This window comes from Ornithodoros turicata, chromosome 8 (genome assembly GCF_037126465.1).
Source record: "Ornithodoros turicata isolate Travis chromosome 8, ASM3712646v1, whole genome shotgun sequence".
In the NCBI taxonomy this organism is placed as follows: Eukaryota; Metazoa; Arthropoda; class Arachnida; order Ixodida; family Argasidae; genus Ornithodoros; species Ornithodoros turicata.
The window spans coordinates 20,200,121-20,215,052 of NC_088208.1; the positions used below are offsets into that span (position 1 = coordinate 20,200,121).

General features: G+C 45.0%; 1 protein-coding gene across 1 annotated transcript in view; it reads left to right on the forward strand.

Moving 5' to 3' along the window:
• The window catches only part of LOC135366635 (ecdysone receptor-like), a 152,964-nt gene that overhangs the window by 39,817 nt on the left and 98,215 nt on the right, over positions 1-14,932 (forward strand). Inside the window, exon 2 of the mRNA XM_064599426.1 lies at positions 4,197-4,271. The gene's annotated coding sequence lies outside the window, so the exon portion shown is untranslated. The remainder of the gene's footprint in view (positions 1-4,196; positions 4,272-14,932) is intronic.

A 14,932-nucleotide genomic window follows, 5' to 3' on the forward strand; every position in this document is an offset into this window, starting at 1 on the left:
CCCTAGATTGCAATGAGATTTTAGCTCCCCTAACCTGACATTTAGTCCCGACATTTACTCCCCAGGACTGCAAATTGTCACTGAACTTCGCGAATGGTCTCCTGAATGCAACAGTCTACGTCAATATGTGCCCTTGGTCAATTTGAACGACATAAGGCTGTATAACTCAGACAACGTAGCAATTTTCCAGCCACACAGAGTAAGAAACAGTTAGCGCAACTTTCTTCGCAAATTTTGCCCTATGTATGGCGCAAGATTTTATATAACTCGATATATCACGGCTGACGGTTTGCTTCAAAGTATTTTCATGCAGGCTCACGAATTATGTACCTGGGACTCTTACAACAGCGCGTGAAATGCAGTCTCCACTCTGTGACACTCATTTACTCCCGAAAGGGACTATTTTTTTGTGGCAATGCATTTAGTCCCCAAAAGGAGTAAAAATACACTTTTTTTTTTTCTTAGAGTGTGCGCCTGTCACTAGATTTCATAATTTGACGAATTAGTTTAATTCAATGTACTTTCATTTGTGACACAAATTTGATTATATGCGTACACTGTAAACTTTTTCACACCTTTAGAGGTGTGCGCTATGCACATTCAATCTGGTTGCGTAACACTGCATCTCCAGGATGATATTTAACAAAATTCGGAGAGCATTACTAAAGATCAAGTGTCAGTGCAGATCTCGCTTTCATTATGTCTTGGATATCGTAGGTACGAGCTAATACATATATGCATCGCTATCGATAATCGAGCACGCGCAAGTGTCTACAATACAGTTGAATAATGTTGAGATGTTGCAAGACTGAATTTTTGGAGGATAGACAACACTCGAGTAAAGAAAATTTGTGCGAAACCGTGCTCCATTATGATGTTACCAAAATTACACCTAAAAAGGCGTGCGCCATGCACGCTATTACACCTTTAAAGGTGTGAAAAAATTTAGAGTGTAGGACTGTCGGGTCAAAACGTGAAGTGCAGACCTCACTCCGTGACGTTCAGTTAGTCCCGAAAGGGATTAATGATCGTGGAAATATATCTATAGTCGTTGAAAGTACTAGGTTTACTCCTTTTCTCTCTCTCTCTCTTCATATAGCGGACGAGACGGCGTTCCGCGTCTGGTTTTGGTTTTAATTTGGCTTCAGGGTCGTTCTTGCAGCTCCCTCACGCGCATCGTCTCCGGGAAAGCGGCTGGGAGAGATGGAAATATTTTTGGCGTCGCCGAACGGGCAAAGAAAAATAAAGGAAACACTTGTCTGGCAACGTTGCCTTCGCCTTGGGAAGAGAAGAGATATAGACGCAGATTGCGCAGTTCGCGGGGTTCACAGACTGCCCGCGTAATACACAACCGTTCTTATATGCGAACAAACAAACAAATAAATGAACGACTCGAAGGTTTCCTAAACCGATAAAGAACTGTGTCAAAGCGAGTAACAATATTGCCACATACAGCTGTCGTAGTGCACTCTAAGAGAAAAAGGACCTTGGGGACTGGACGCTGCAATTGATCCTCTGTTTACTTTCTCTCTATTTTTTTTTCTACAGTGTACCACTAGTCTTTAAAGACTAGCCTTTTTTTTTTTTGAAAAGACACTGGTACATGCACTTTACCGGTGTACACACGCACTTAAAAAACTCAAATGACCTGTAAAAAAATCTAGTCCATTAGTAGCACCAGTCTCTTTTAAAGACAAGACACTGGTATACACACGCGACTAAAAAGAGACCAGTAGCCTTTAAAAGCGACTAGTGGACTAGTCTTTCTTATTTTGAAGGCAAGTGGTCTTGTTTCAAGAGAGTGTACCAGTGACGTTTTTATTTATTTATTATGTAATAGACTGGTGCGTGGCGCGGGTGTTTCCATTTGTTCTTTTCTATACTTTTGTTTTATATTGAAGTCTGTGCCCCCCTCCCCCGTCGTCCCGCATATATGTCGGTACCGTTCCCTTCGAAGTCGGCCCAGGACGCACATTCCCCCAGAGCGTTAATTGTGACATTGCCCACCTCTGTGAGGCCGACAACGGCGAGCTCTTTGAGCACTGAACCGCCCCCCCTCCCTCCACACACCTTGTCCTCTCTCCATCTGTCCACGTGTGTACACCGCTCGTGGCCACAGTTGCTACGCGGCGCGGAAGTATATATATATTTAAAAAAAAGAAACGTTCAAACACGTTGCTGCGCAACATCGGACAATGCTGTACCATACTTGATCCGAGAGCAGCACTGATGCGAGCGAGTTGCTTTGGACGGCATTTCAGTTCGATGGCATTAGCTGCAGATCAAGAAGGCAATTGATGAATAGACCCTGATGTTTTAGGGTTAAACCCGATTTCTACCTGCAAAACTGCACTTAGGCTAGGCACCTCAAGGCATCGACATACTAGTTTCTCACAAAATATGCGACTGCCCCTTACTTCTGGCACTCTGGATAAACGGTACAGTGAACGTTTATTCTACAATAATGCCCGATTTCTCCCCGAACTCAGTCTGATGGTAATTTTTCTGCCCGAATTTGCATGAATTTTCGACATCAATTTATTGACCCGATTTCTACCCCCCGAATTTGGAAAAATATAAAACCCGAAAACTTCAGGGTCTATTGATGAATATGAATTTTTAAATTTGAATTGCGAGGAAAATATGAGGGAGACGGCTCAGCGTGTCACCCGACGAATTCTGCTACTCCCAGACCGTTTTACAGAAAACAACGTTTTTACACGGGACGTAATTTAAAAGTAAAAAAAAAAAAATCCGGGTTAAGAACGTAAGTAGAACTCCCGCCGTACAAGAGACGTTCCTTGAGGGTCTCTGCCTCTTGGAGTGATGGCGTGTCTTACAAGAGAGAGAAAAAAAGCGGGGGGGGGGGGGGGGCTGGGATTGTGGGCGCGGTTCTTGGAAATCGGTTTGTCTCTGCCTGGGCATGACTTTTTGTTTCTCTCACTCGCTTCACTGTCGGAAATGGAAGAATGGCACGATCTTGATGTCTGTGCGTAAGAGACTGCGTGAACATTAAGCTCAGTACTTTGTTGGTGGCGGCAGTTCAAACCATTTTCTGGTACCTTCGTTTCTTGCTTTCTTTTGCTCGCTTCCGATTTTAGTGATGTCTGCAAGCGCTTACGTTCTGTGGAGGCTGCCGTGTGAATTTCTTTCTCGAAAACGCCATCATTAGTTGGCAGACTGCCAAATGACTCCCTGTGCACATTTAAGAGCATATCTTTGATTTGATCTTTTGTTTTCTGATGGGCTCGCTCAACGGACTCGTTGTGTTCCGAAGATAGCTACTTTTCTTCGCCCTGTCTTTGTATAATACTGCGGCATAGGATTCAGACGAAAAGAGAGGGGTACGTTGGGTTTTATGTTGAAAGATGTGAGTTGGGGGTAGCAGTAAATTAACGACGTAGGGTAATTTTGTCGGTGGAAATTTTGGCGAAGGGCCCGCGAATGTAAAATTAGAAAGGTTCTGATCGTGGATAAGGGGCATTGATTCCGAATAACGCGGAAGGGGAGAGGGTGGTGACGGGACGTAGCAAAAAAGGGGAGAGAAGGAAACGAATGATGCGTGGTGATGTCAATAACAGGGGAAATACAAAGGTAACATCTTATTATGGCCGAAGACTCATTACGACCAATAATTCTTCAATCTCCAAGTGTTTCATTACGGACAAAACCTCAATACATTTCGTAATGAGACTTTCGGTTGTTGTTGTGTTTGAGACACTTGGGGATTAAAGGATTATTGGTCGTAATGAGACTTTCGGTCGTAATGAGATACAATCAGCCAAGGAGACGTTGCTCACCATGCAACAATGTACCGTACTTTAGAGCACGGGACAGAGGGAGTTTTTTTTTATATTATTTTAAGGACAGCTTCCGCTCGACCTTGACCTGGTTTCCGTTTTCTAGTGCAGATCAGGGCGATGGGGGTCGCCGCCTCCAAAGAGGGTTCCCCAAAGCCTCTCTACTCCCATAACGGAAGCGGGGATACGTACGTTCGACCCCTGCTTTCGTTTCACCCTTATCTTGTTACTAATCGCTTCTGATGGATCGTGCCGTGTGCGTTGAAGATCCCGTTGTTTTTGTCCCGTAAACGCTTTATCCTGTTTTGCTTTATTCTGCCCGCCCGTGGAGATACGGAGAGACACACAAGTGTTTTCAGCCTGCGCTGACTTTGTTCCCGCTTTTCTCTTTTGCAGTTGGATAATTCGTCTGCGCCCCTGGAATGTTGCCTTTAACATTCCCATCTTGACCCACACAACAAGGCGTCAACGGTAAGGAATCACTAAATTTCACTCAGGGGTGTTTACCATCTTTTGTATACGGGTCTGGGCTACCAGATGGTAATTTGACAGTAAAAGATGCGAAGTGATGTAATAGCCTAGTGAACCTTCTCGTAACCGTTGTTACGTTGAATGGATCTCGTTGCAAATATTTGAGAGCAAGTTCTTCCTCCGATGTGTTTAACATTCTCCAGTTGTTTTCTTTACGTGATGATAATTCGTTTTCTACACTACTTGGTAATTCGTTAAACCATTTCTTCATATTATCAACAAGGGGAGGGAGATATATGTAAGAAAGGTTATGCGGGGTCACGAATAATTAGCCGCTAGCAAATGGGCCAAGACGAGGGCATGGTTAATGTTATTAGGTGAGAGAAGTATGTCAACGAGGTTCATAGTTGACTCCATACTTACCACTTACAACAGCTGCTATTGCGTTAATCTTATAACCCTACTTTTAAGAAAATTGCGTCTTTTGATGCGGAATGCACCATTCGGTTTATATCAAAAGATCGCCGTCGTTGAACTCCTTCCAGTATAACCGTTTATGGGGATCCCCCTCACTACATCGGCCAGCACATGTTAGAAGAGCAACATTCCTTCATTGCGTCAGACAGTCCGCAACACCTTATCGAAGTTGAAGGACGCTGCAGCGGTTCTTGTTTGCTTTCTCGTCGCTCTTTTTCTATTTTGTGTGTGTGTGTGCGTGTCGAGTTTTTACTTTCTGTCACCTGCAGTCTGGCAGCCAGGAGAGCAAAGACTGGCGTTTTATTAGTTCGGAACGTTAAGGTTCTTCCAACTGACTTACATCACATTGCTGATGTGATGTGATGTGATGTGATGTGACGTGATAAAGAAAAAAATGGGGATGTGAGTTTCGACGAAGTCGAACTGACTACCCCAGTACACTTACACACCGAAAGTACAAAAACATGATGAGATGATGTAAAAACAAAGAGATGATGCCCAGAGTGCTTCGGATTTTTGTAGTAAACCTCCCTGCGAAAGAGGGGCGATGTCGAGAGTATGACATCAGGACGAACTTACGTGTTTCCTATAGACATATCCCCTCTCGGTCATTCATGTGTGCATATGCGAGAGGATTAGACGCAAGTCGCCTTGGTTGTCGGTTGATATAAAAAAATACTTTTTTTTTTTAGTAATAATTGAACGTCTTGGGAAAAGTGATCTCGATATGGATCACGAAATGAAACGTCCTCACATTAAAATTTTGATTCTCGTTTCCTGATTATTTTCGGTTTTGCGGAGGTCGTGGTATTCGCAACCGCATAAGCAGGAAGCGGAAGTTGATGGAGATATATTGCAGTTAATCTCGTTAGAAACTTTTTTTTTCTCCTTTCTGTCGCGTGCATCTAACAGTAACAGACATCATCAAACGACAACAGCGTTCTCAAGGGTCGCAAAATATCCTCCCTTCACATTGGATGGCATTAAGAGAGGGTGATTAAAATTGACGTATTTGCGCAGGGGGACAATATTGTGCATGTGCATACCGCAGCGACGTTTGACAGGACGGTTACATTCGAACATCCGTTTCCGTCGTCGCGTGCGTCGCTCGACCGTGAAGTTCGACCAACCGGTAAACGCGAAGGACGATACATTGGGTGCGTTTTCTTATTCAACCCGAGTAGCCAGGAGTTGGGTAACGACGTCAGAGCCTTTATCATCACGTGACTCCAGAGTAGCCACGTTTGACCGCAATTTTCGAACGGCTAGAGTTACTCTGCGCTCAAAATGGCGGACTGGCCTGACGGGCGAGACGATGTGGAAGTGCTGGCAGACACTCTAACGCAGATGCGTGCACTCCAGCAGATTTTGGAAATGCTCGACAGTTTTTAACCAGTCCTACATTTCGAAATTGAACACCACCCATATTGTCTGTCAACAGGACGGTCGGTAGCAGACGACGCATTGTCGTCTGCTAGCTTCTGTGTGACGTCAAAACTACGGCTACCTTTCTTCAGAGCAGAGCTAATTTTTCGCCGCAGAGTTATGACGTCATTTCCGCTACTCTGGCTACTCTGGCTATTTTTCGCCGGCTGAGAGTAACTCGGAGTTGCCAGAGTTGAATAAGAAAACGCACCCATTGTAGCTGTTGCCGAGAGCAGTGTCTGGGACAGGCCCGTCTCCGAATCCACGGACACCAAGACGTGAAGGTATACTACCAGAATTGCAATAAACTAGAGGCCCGGAATAACGCTTATGAAGTATGTATTACTACTATAACTCGCCTCTGCCGCATACGTTGCCTTTATTGACGACTTCGTCGCTTTCGGGAGGGAGAGCTGGGATATATTTATTGGAGCAAAGAAGAAAAGAAAAAAAGAAGGGACGAAACGTCAGCCAAACGGGACGTCTGCTTGCTATTTCGCAAAGAAAAAAGAAGGAAATAAATGAAAGAACAAAATAAATAAAAAGGAAAGAAAAGAATCAGGAAATAAAGGATAACCTAACGAACGGTGAAAGAAGGATGAGATGAATTAAATCAACAGATGACTTTAAAAAAGATGAGGTTAATGCGTTGAGGGTGAGGGTGGGGCACTGTAGAATGAGATGACACGACTTGACTTCACAGGCTGTTCATGAGACCTGCGTCGCTTAGGGATGTCAAAACTGCTTTCGAGGGAGAGATCTATTGCCTTTTACTCGTCACGTTGCATAAACATTTGTAACTAAATATGTTGGCACGACGCCCTCACGTGTAATTCTTACCTCCCTTGCTTTTGCCTCCTTCCTCCTTTTGAACTGCGCTGTCCACAAGTGGCAGTGTTGAACTGCATAGTCAGCGCCATCTATATACGTCGTCTCTTCGACGAGCACTTTCATTGAGAGACACAGCGCGCATAAATCTGTCGGCGCGTCAGCTTCGCGCGCCCTTTCGTTTGCGTAATGTGCGTGTAAAAGTGCTTGGTTTTTATGACGCAGAAGTGCTGATCGTGCTGACAACTTCCATCTATGTATGATCTCTCGCTTTTGAATACTGCATCGCTTTTCTCCGACCTTTTCGATGGCTTTTCTTGTTCGTCATAACGTTTGGTTACTTCTCGTTTCAAACTGTGCTGCCTGGATGTTTGTTTGCGTCTGCTAAGAAGTTCGTCTGCTAACAGTCGTCTGCCAAGAAGTTCGTCTGCTAACAGCCTTCTGCTTACGTTCTTGGTTCGTTCGTCTGCTGCGATCGCGTTTTTGCTCTCTCTTCTCGTTTCGGTATAGGGAGGCAAACAACAAAATCTGCAAAATCCGCTAACCCGACTTCATCATTCTTCGCTAATGAATGCGCTCAGGAAAAAATTTCAGACACTTCGACGTCACGGTGAGGGACTGTAACGCGGTAGCCGCAGCGCCAGAAAGAGCAACCAGCGTTGAATGAATTGATTTCTGCACCCCCCCCCCGTTTTTTTTCTTCTCAGATTTATCTTTTTGCATCTTCTCCACATTCGTACACTTTGGTTCGCGTGCGAAAGTGGGGCTTGACGAAAATAACGACAACGTAAAAAAATAAATAAGAATAAAAATATAGCGGTGCGGAGCGAGTTCCGCAGCTGTTTCGCTTTCTCCGACAGGGTGGGGGATTCAAGAAAGAAAAAAAAATGCGGCGAAGGAGAGAAAGGGAAAAAAGAAAGAATGCACAAAGCGGAAAAGGAAAGCCTGAGGGATGATGGAGTCTCTAAAGAACCTCGGGAAAGGGAGCATCTCTCCCTTTCTAGCTGCCTGCGTAATTTATTTATTTATTTATTTATTTATTTTTTCACTTTTTGAGACCCGTAGGTAGGAGGCAGCCTTTTGTACGCCCTCCCCCTCCCTGCTGTTGGGTGTTTCCCGGGGAGTTACTATGATTATTGTTATTACTATTATTGGTGCGCTCTTTTCTTTTCTTCTTCTTTTTTTTTTTTTCAGAATTGAGTCGTTCGCATAATGATCTTGAAAGCTTAGGTGCGGCGTTTTTTTTGCTTTCCTTTTGTGCGTTTTTCAGTTTCTTTTTTTTTCTTTTTTTTCTTTTTTTTTGCGGTGAAGTAATAGGAAAAACATTCAGCCCCTCCGTGAAGTCAGTTCAATGCGTTACGCGCGCCATATTTGGTTTCTTCGTTTCCTACGCTACCGAGGTCAAAGGTGGCATCGGGTTCTTTCTCTTTTCTTTTTTTTCCACTTTTTTTTTTTAGAAAGGGAGAGGATCGCGGCAGTGCAGCTGTAGGTCAGTGTTTACAAGGAACGTCATCGGGGGGGTCGAGCCGCGTGGAAAATGCGCGGGAGCTGCAAGGGGAAGCCAAACGTCGGGAGGCAGGAACAAAAAAGCAAGCAGAAAAAGAGGGACTTACAAAAATAAATATGAAAAAAAAAAAAGAGTGTAACGCGAGTCACGTTTGGAAAATAAATTGACGGAGTCTGAGTGGGCGTTCTCGGTTTGAGGTCAGCGCTGTTTCTGTTTATGATATTCTACTCACAAGGGAAGGAGAAAGTGTCCTTTGAGGAATGGAAAAAAAAAAGGTGTACTGTGGTCTTCTCTCTCTCTCCCCCCCCCCCACACACACACACAAAAAAAAAAAGAGAGGAAGAAAGAACAAAAAGCCCTTTCGGAGGAAGGTTACATGTCGGAGTAGCTATCATTTGGCGTAATGAGTTCTATAGATGATCCTGTTGCTATTGTCGGCCTATAGGCGGGGTCCTGAGCATGCCTTTATAGCTTTGCATGACTGGTAATAGCCATCCTCGGAGGGGCTGTAAATGTCCGTACGGGGTTGCACCATGAAAGAACAACAGCGTTCAGGAGGAAGTGTCTGTGATGCTCGAAATTATTATTAATATAGGAAGAGATGTGAATTGAACGAATTTTTGATTGCAGCTTTCGGGCAGTTATCACCGTGTTGTAAGTAAGTCAAGTCTGATCTCGATTCGAGCGTTAACTCACGTTGGTGAAATAGGGTTTCAAAAGGTCATCCGCGAACATGAAACACTAATCCTCATCTGCTCCTATCATCATCATCATCATCGGCGGCGGTGGCGTCATTATCATCATCATCATCATAAAACGTTTCGTTCAGGAAGGAAGTGATATAATCAAAATAGGTACGCGAATCTTTGCCCCAGGAGTGAACATGAACTACGGACATGAACTACGGACATGAACTACGGACATGAACTACGGACATGAACTACGGACATGAACTACGGACATGAACTACGGACATAAACTACGGACATAAACTACGGACATAAACTACGGACATAAACTACGGACATAAACTACGGACATAAACTACGGACATAAACTACGGACATAAACTACGGACATAAACTACGGACATAAACTACGGACATAAACTACGGACATAAACTACGGACATAAACTACGGACATGAACTGCGGGCATGAACTACGGACATGAACTAGAGAGTATGAACTACGGACATGAACTACAGAGTATGAACTACGGATATGAACTACAGAGTATGAACTACGGATATGAACTACAGAGTATGAACTACGGAGCATGAACTACGGAGAAGCGCATCCCCCCCTAAAATAACAGACTCCGAGCACCGAAGCCGGGTCACGAGTTCGTTGAAATCCAAACTTTTGCGCAACTGCAGCGGTGAACGACACGGCTGAGTCCGCGCTCATTATCCATACCGTTGGCCAAATTGAGACACCCTCCTAATCACGTTAAACTCTTGCGGAAAACGCGGGATCGTGAGTGCTCTGCGCATCAAAAGTGTTCCAGCGAAACGCGGCAGGGAAGATTGCATTGGTGCAGTGCTATATAGAGGTGATGAAAGGAGAGCACATGCACTTAGGAGTGCACTGGCACTATAAGGATCTGCAGGGGGCCTTAATTACCATACGGAGGCGAGGGGGGGGGGGGGTTATTAGGTTGACGCGAATTTGTAACAGTCGCATTGGAGAAATGTCCTCGAGTGTGGGTGATGGTTCCTCTAGCGCATGTCTTTGAACTTATTTGACAATTTTTAACGACGGGACTATACAGTATGGTTTAGAAAGAGGCAGACTTGTACAAAATACTGCGCAAAAGTATTTAAAATAAGATACTAAATACTCTAAGAAGTATTTAAGATAATATTTAAAGTACTTTAGTATTAGCAGTAAGTGGAACGCGTATTCTGAACGTGGCCTTACAAATGAAAGGAATAAACTTCATCAGCCATGCATATCTTTCATTTGCAACGTCTTGGTGTCAAGTAATGTTTGGAGAACTTTGGTGAACCCAAGTAAACTTTGTTGATATGTTCTGACCCAAAACTTCGTAATCCCCTCCTGTATGTCGGTTCGGGTCTTTCAACCTCTGGTACGTGTTTATTGCTTTGATGACCAAGGAAATAAATGCCGGGATTATCTTGTACCTAATCCCCTGGTGATTCACCTGGCAATATGAATAGGAACGGTTTTCGGACGAAGCTGGCTATTGAGAAGCAAGGCCAGGCTCGGGACCAGCCTAGTGTACGAGAGGATAAATGACAGATTCGCGAATTCCCGAAAAAAAGAAAACGAAGAAAAAGGGGGTTATATTCCAGTGAGCTGAAAATCTCGGCACGGCGGGAAGCGTGCTGGATATGGCTTGACGAGGAAGGAAAGTATTTTGAGTGCTGAGTAGCAAATACCGTATAAATAAAGCAAATAAAGTATTTTAAATACATTGAAAATACTTGGTGGAAAAAGTATTGAGTAGAGTACCAAAATACCGGAAAAAGTATTTAAAATACTGTATTTTGAGTACGTACTCAAGATACGTACAAGTCTGGAAAGAGGTGACATTTGACTTGAGTTTTGAGGAACGCACAAGACGAAGAGTGTCTCTTGTTTCCTCAAACTCGAGAATTACGCAAACAATTTATTTACGCATTTATCGCGAACAATATGGCGCTATATGGCCACCGCAATCAAAACGCGTCTGGTACAACGAAAAAAAAGAAAGCAAGCAGTTTTTGGTTATTTATGTTGTCTTCGATATGTTGAGTTCTATACAACAACGTTAAACTTTCCGGTCAGTATAGATTTGATCCTACCATTTTCCAATGTTAGCAATCGGCTTATCAGCAAACGACGCGTCTCTCTGTGACGTTCGGTAACCATACCAGTGTGGGATTTCACTGGGGGTGGGGAGGGTGCAGAATGAAAAGAAATAAAAATGGAAATGTAAACCAAGCTAATGCCGGCTTGCTATTCCGAAAACGAAAGAAACACAAAATAAAGAGAAAGAAAGGAACGGAGTAATTTTTCAGGGTCTTCCGATGTGTAGAAATAAATGTACATTGCATTATGCGTTTCGTATGGTTCAAATGTTTTGTTGCTGACGCTTTTTGTCATCGCGAAGTCTTATATAAAACGAAGTAAATAGAAAGAGATAGAAAAAGAGAACGAGAAACCACCGCGATCTTCCTCACTTGCTTCTCCACCTCGTTTTGTCGCCTTCCTTCCTTTCACATTGGTGACAATAAAAAAAAAAAAAAAGAATACACACAGCCCCTAACCAGTCCCCACGGTCCAGCAGTAAAAGACAGAGCTTATAGCTCCGTTAGCATCCCGTCTGCTCCTTTCTTCCCCCCTTTTCGCGTTATAAAAGGGTTGCTCCCCTTCTAGACTGCGTTATGTTCGCATTGAACCCCATATCCTGCCCGCGAACGCCTATTGTTCAAATCCGTTATGCGAGATTTGCTTGTAAGGGGGATTGAATGTCTGAATCCGTTCATCGACTCGATGTACGTACATCTGTGCCTCCGGAGGGAACGGGTTCAGTGGTTCAGTCCCGTTAGGGGGAAAGGATTGGGAACGTGGAAAGAAGGGCGGCTGGAGTTGTAGTTGAAAACAGCTCCTTGTGGTATATAAAGGCCAGTAGGACGCTTGGAGGATGGTGATGTGACAAAGAAAAAAAAGTGGGGATTGTGTACGCAAGGGTTCCTTGTATGAACAGGTGATGAGCATCCTTGTCTGTGTATACGAAAAAGGGGAGGAAGTGGGACTATGGGGACATTCGTTTTCGCGACTGAGGCGGCGATGATATACATTGTCGCTCGGAAGAAGCGCGAGACGGATTCGCTTGTGGAGGTGTGTCTTCGCGTTTTTGTCAAGTACAGTTGGATGATCCTCGCATATTCTCCGGGCCCTGTAGAGAAAAAATAAATAAATCAATAAAAACGAAAAAAAAATCTCTAAAGCAAACGACGTCTACGCAGAAATCTTGGTACGTTCAGTGCTTTCTTGGAACAGGTGGTGGTGGTGATAGTGAAAGGGCTCGAGTCCTCGTCGTTCTCGGCCTCACAAAGGTGGACAACGTCACGACTGACGCCCTGGGGGAATGTGCGTCCTGGGCCGACTTCTAAGGGAACTGTGCCGAGAAATGTCTGAAAGCTTCACCGCATAACGCCGCCTTCAGCCCAACATAGTCTCGAACGACATCGTCCTCTCTCTCTCTCTCTGCTTATTTGTTGAAAACTGGAAGGCGTACGCCCCTTTTGTGACACTTGTGCAGCTACGTTAATTGTCACAAAAAGGCGTACGCCCCGCACTTTCCACAAATCAAGAGTGACATAACGGCATCGTTCGGACTGTTCAGCCGGCTGCTAGCTCTGGAGTTTCTTTGTTGTAGGGAAGGGTCAAGCGATAGGAAGACCCGGCTTCCCACGGTTTTAAAACGTAAGACGGTATTAAGGAGAAGAGGAAATGTCTAATAGTTTAAAGAAATTGGAGATTACACTCTAATAACTGAACTTCACAGCGTAGCATGCTCTGCGCCAACCATTGCCATGAATGATAGGATTATCGCTTCCGATTCGAAGAGAGAGGCCCCGTTGTGTCAATTATCATGTAGCCAAATTGACACGAACAACAACAACTTTATTTTATGATGATGAATGGAGAGTTTCATCGTCAGAGTCGACACTCTACCCCATTGCTGGCGATGATGTGGGGAATGAAATAATAAGCCCCTTCGCAATAAGGATCGAAGTCCGATTGCGTCCAGAAAGGTCAAAAGAGCTTTGAGTGCAGAGCTTTGGTGGGCTGGATTCGGCCAGGGACCAAACAATTTTGTTAGAGAGTTCGGAGAGTGCGGTTCGGGAAGGTTGGTAGTGTGCGCATGAAGAAGAATGTGCTCTATAGATCCTCTAGAGCACCGCAGTGGCAGCATGTGTGAGAGCCAACTTGTCTCAAGCGGTAACGCCACTGAGCCATTCGTGGCAATGGTTGGCGCAGAGCGTGCTATGCGGTGAAGTTCAGTTTTTAGAGTGAAGGGTACGAGGAGTGGAATGGAAAAGGGAAAAAAGTACACTCTCAAGAGAGACAGTAGTAGTAATAATAGTAATAATAACAAGAAGAAAGAAGAAGCATTACACACTAAAGGCCAACCATCGCACAGAATGATGCCGCGTGATCACTCTTGATTTGTGGAAAGCGTATACGCCTCCTGTTCCCAAGCCAGTCAGGGGAGAGGATGATGTTACTCGGCGTGATGGCTGGCCATAGGATGAGCGTGCTGTGCGGCGAAGCTCTGTTTCGAGAGTGCAGGAAGCAGAGGAGGAATGCAAGGAGGGGCCCTTATCACGTAACCGCCGGAATGAGATGAGAAAAGGCTCTTCGCGCGTCCTTGATGAGAGCACGACACGAAAAAAAAAAAAAAAAACACTTTCTGGTCTCTCCGATGTCGGGTCTTCTGCAGAAGTGGGCGTCTCGGCGATAGGGTTCCCTCTTTAGTCTTTTGCTGTTGCCCGGTATGTGTTATGGCGCAAGCAAGGGCCGTCGCCCACGGAAGGACGTATCCGTCCCCAACAACACCGAATGTCCTCTGGATGTACGAATAATGTCCAAATGGATTCGTACGTCCGACGGATATTCTGAGGATATCCATGGGACGTGCGAAATCGTTAGGGCATTATTCGTACGTCCAGAGGATGTTCGGTGCTGTTGGGGCGTGTTACCCCCAACGACACCGAATATCCTCTGGATGTACGAATAATGTCCTAACGGATTCGCACGTCCGATGGATATCCTGGTGACATCCATCGGACGTACGAATAGGTAAGGATATAATTCTTACGTCCAGAGGATATTCGGCGTTGTTGGGATTACGGTACCGCCGCCGTACACTCTCCCCGCAAGTCGATCGTCGTGCATCGAAAGACGTAATTATACCCGTGTTCAAATTAAGAAGGAAAAGAAACCTAGTCCGTTACCTACATACGCCGTTGGAGGTGGGGATACGCAATAGCTCGCCAGGAGACATACTGCAGCGCCACCACGCAGCGTGGTGGTGGTGGCCTCACAGAGGTGGGCAACGTCACGACTGACGCCCTGGGGAAATGTGCGTCCTGGGCCGACTTCTAGGGGAGCTGTGCTGACATATGCCCGAAAGCGTCTGAGAAAACCCCAGGAAAAACCACGCAGCGTATAGTGTCATGTGGCCAGTCTAAACAGCCAGTACGGAAGCAGAGGATTACATAATCTGGCGGAGGAGCGACCGTGACCTCTCTGTGTCCGGCTATCCTCTCTGCGGCGCAGTAATATTTTGAGAGCTGACGGACTAGATTCCTTTTCCTCCTCAAGTTGAACACGACCATAGTGGTGTTGCGTTGAGCTGCTCCGCCCTTGGTCCGCCTGATATAATTCTGTAACCGTGTAAGGGCTTG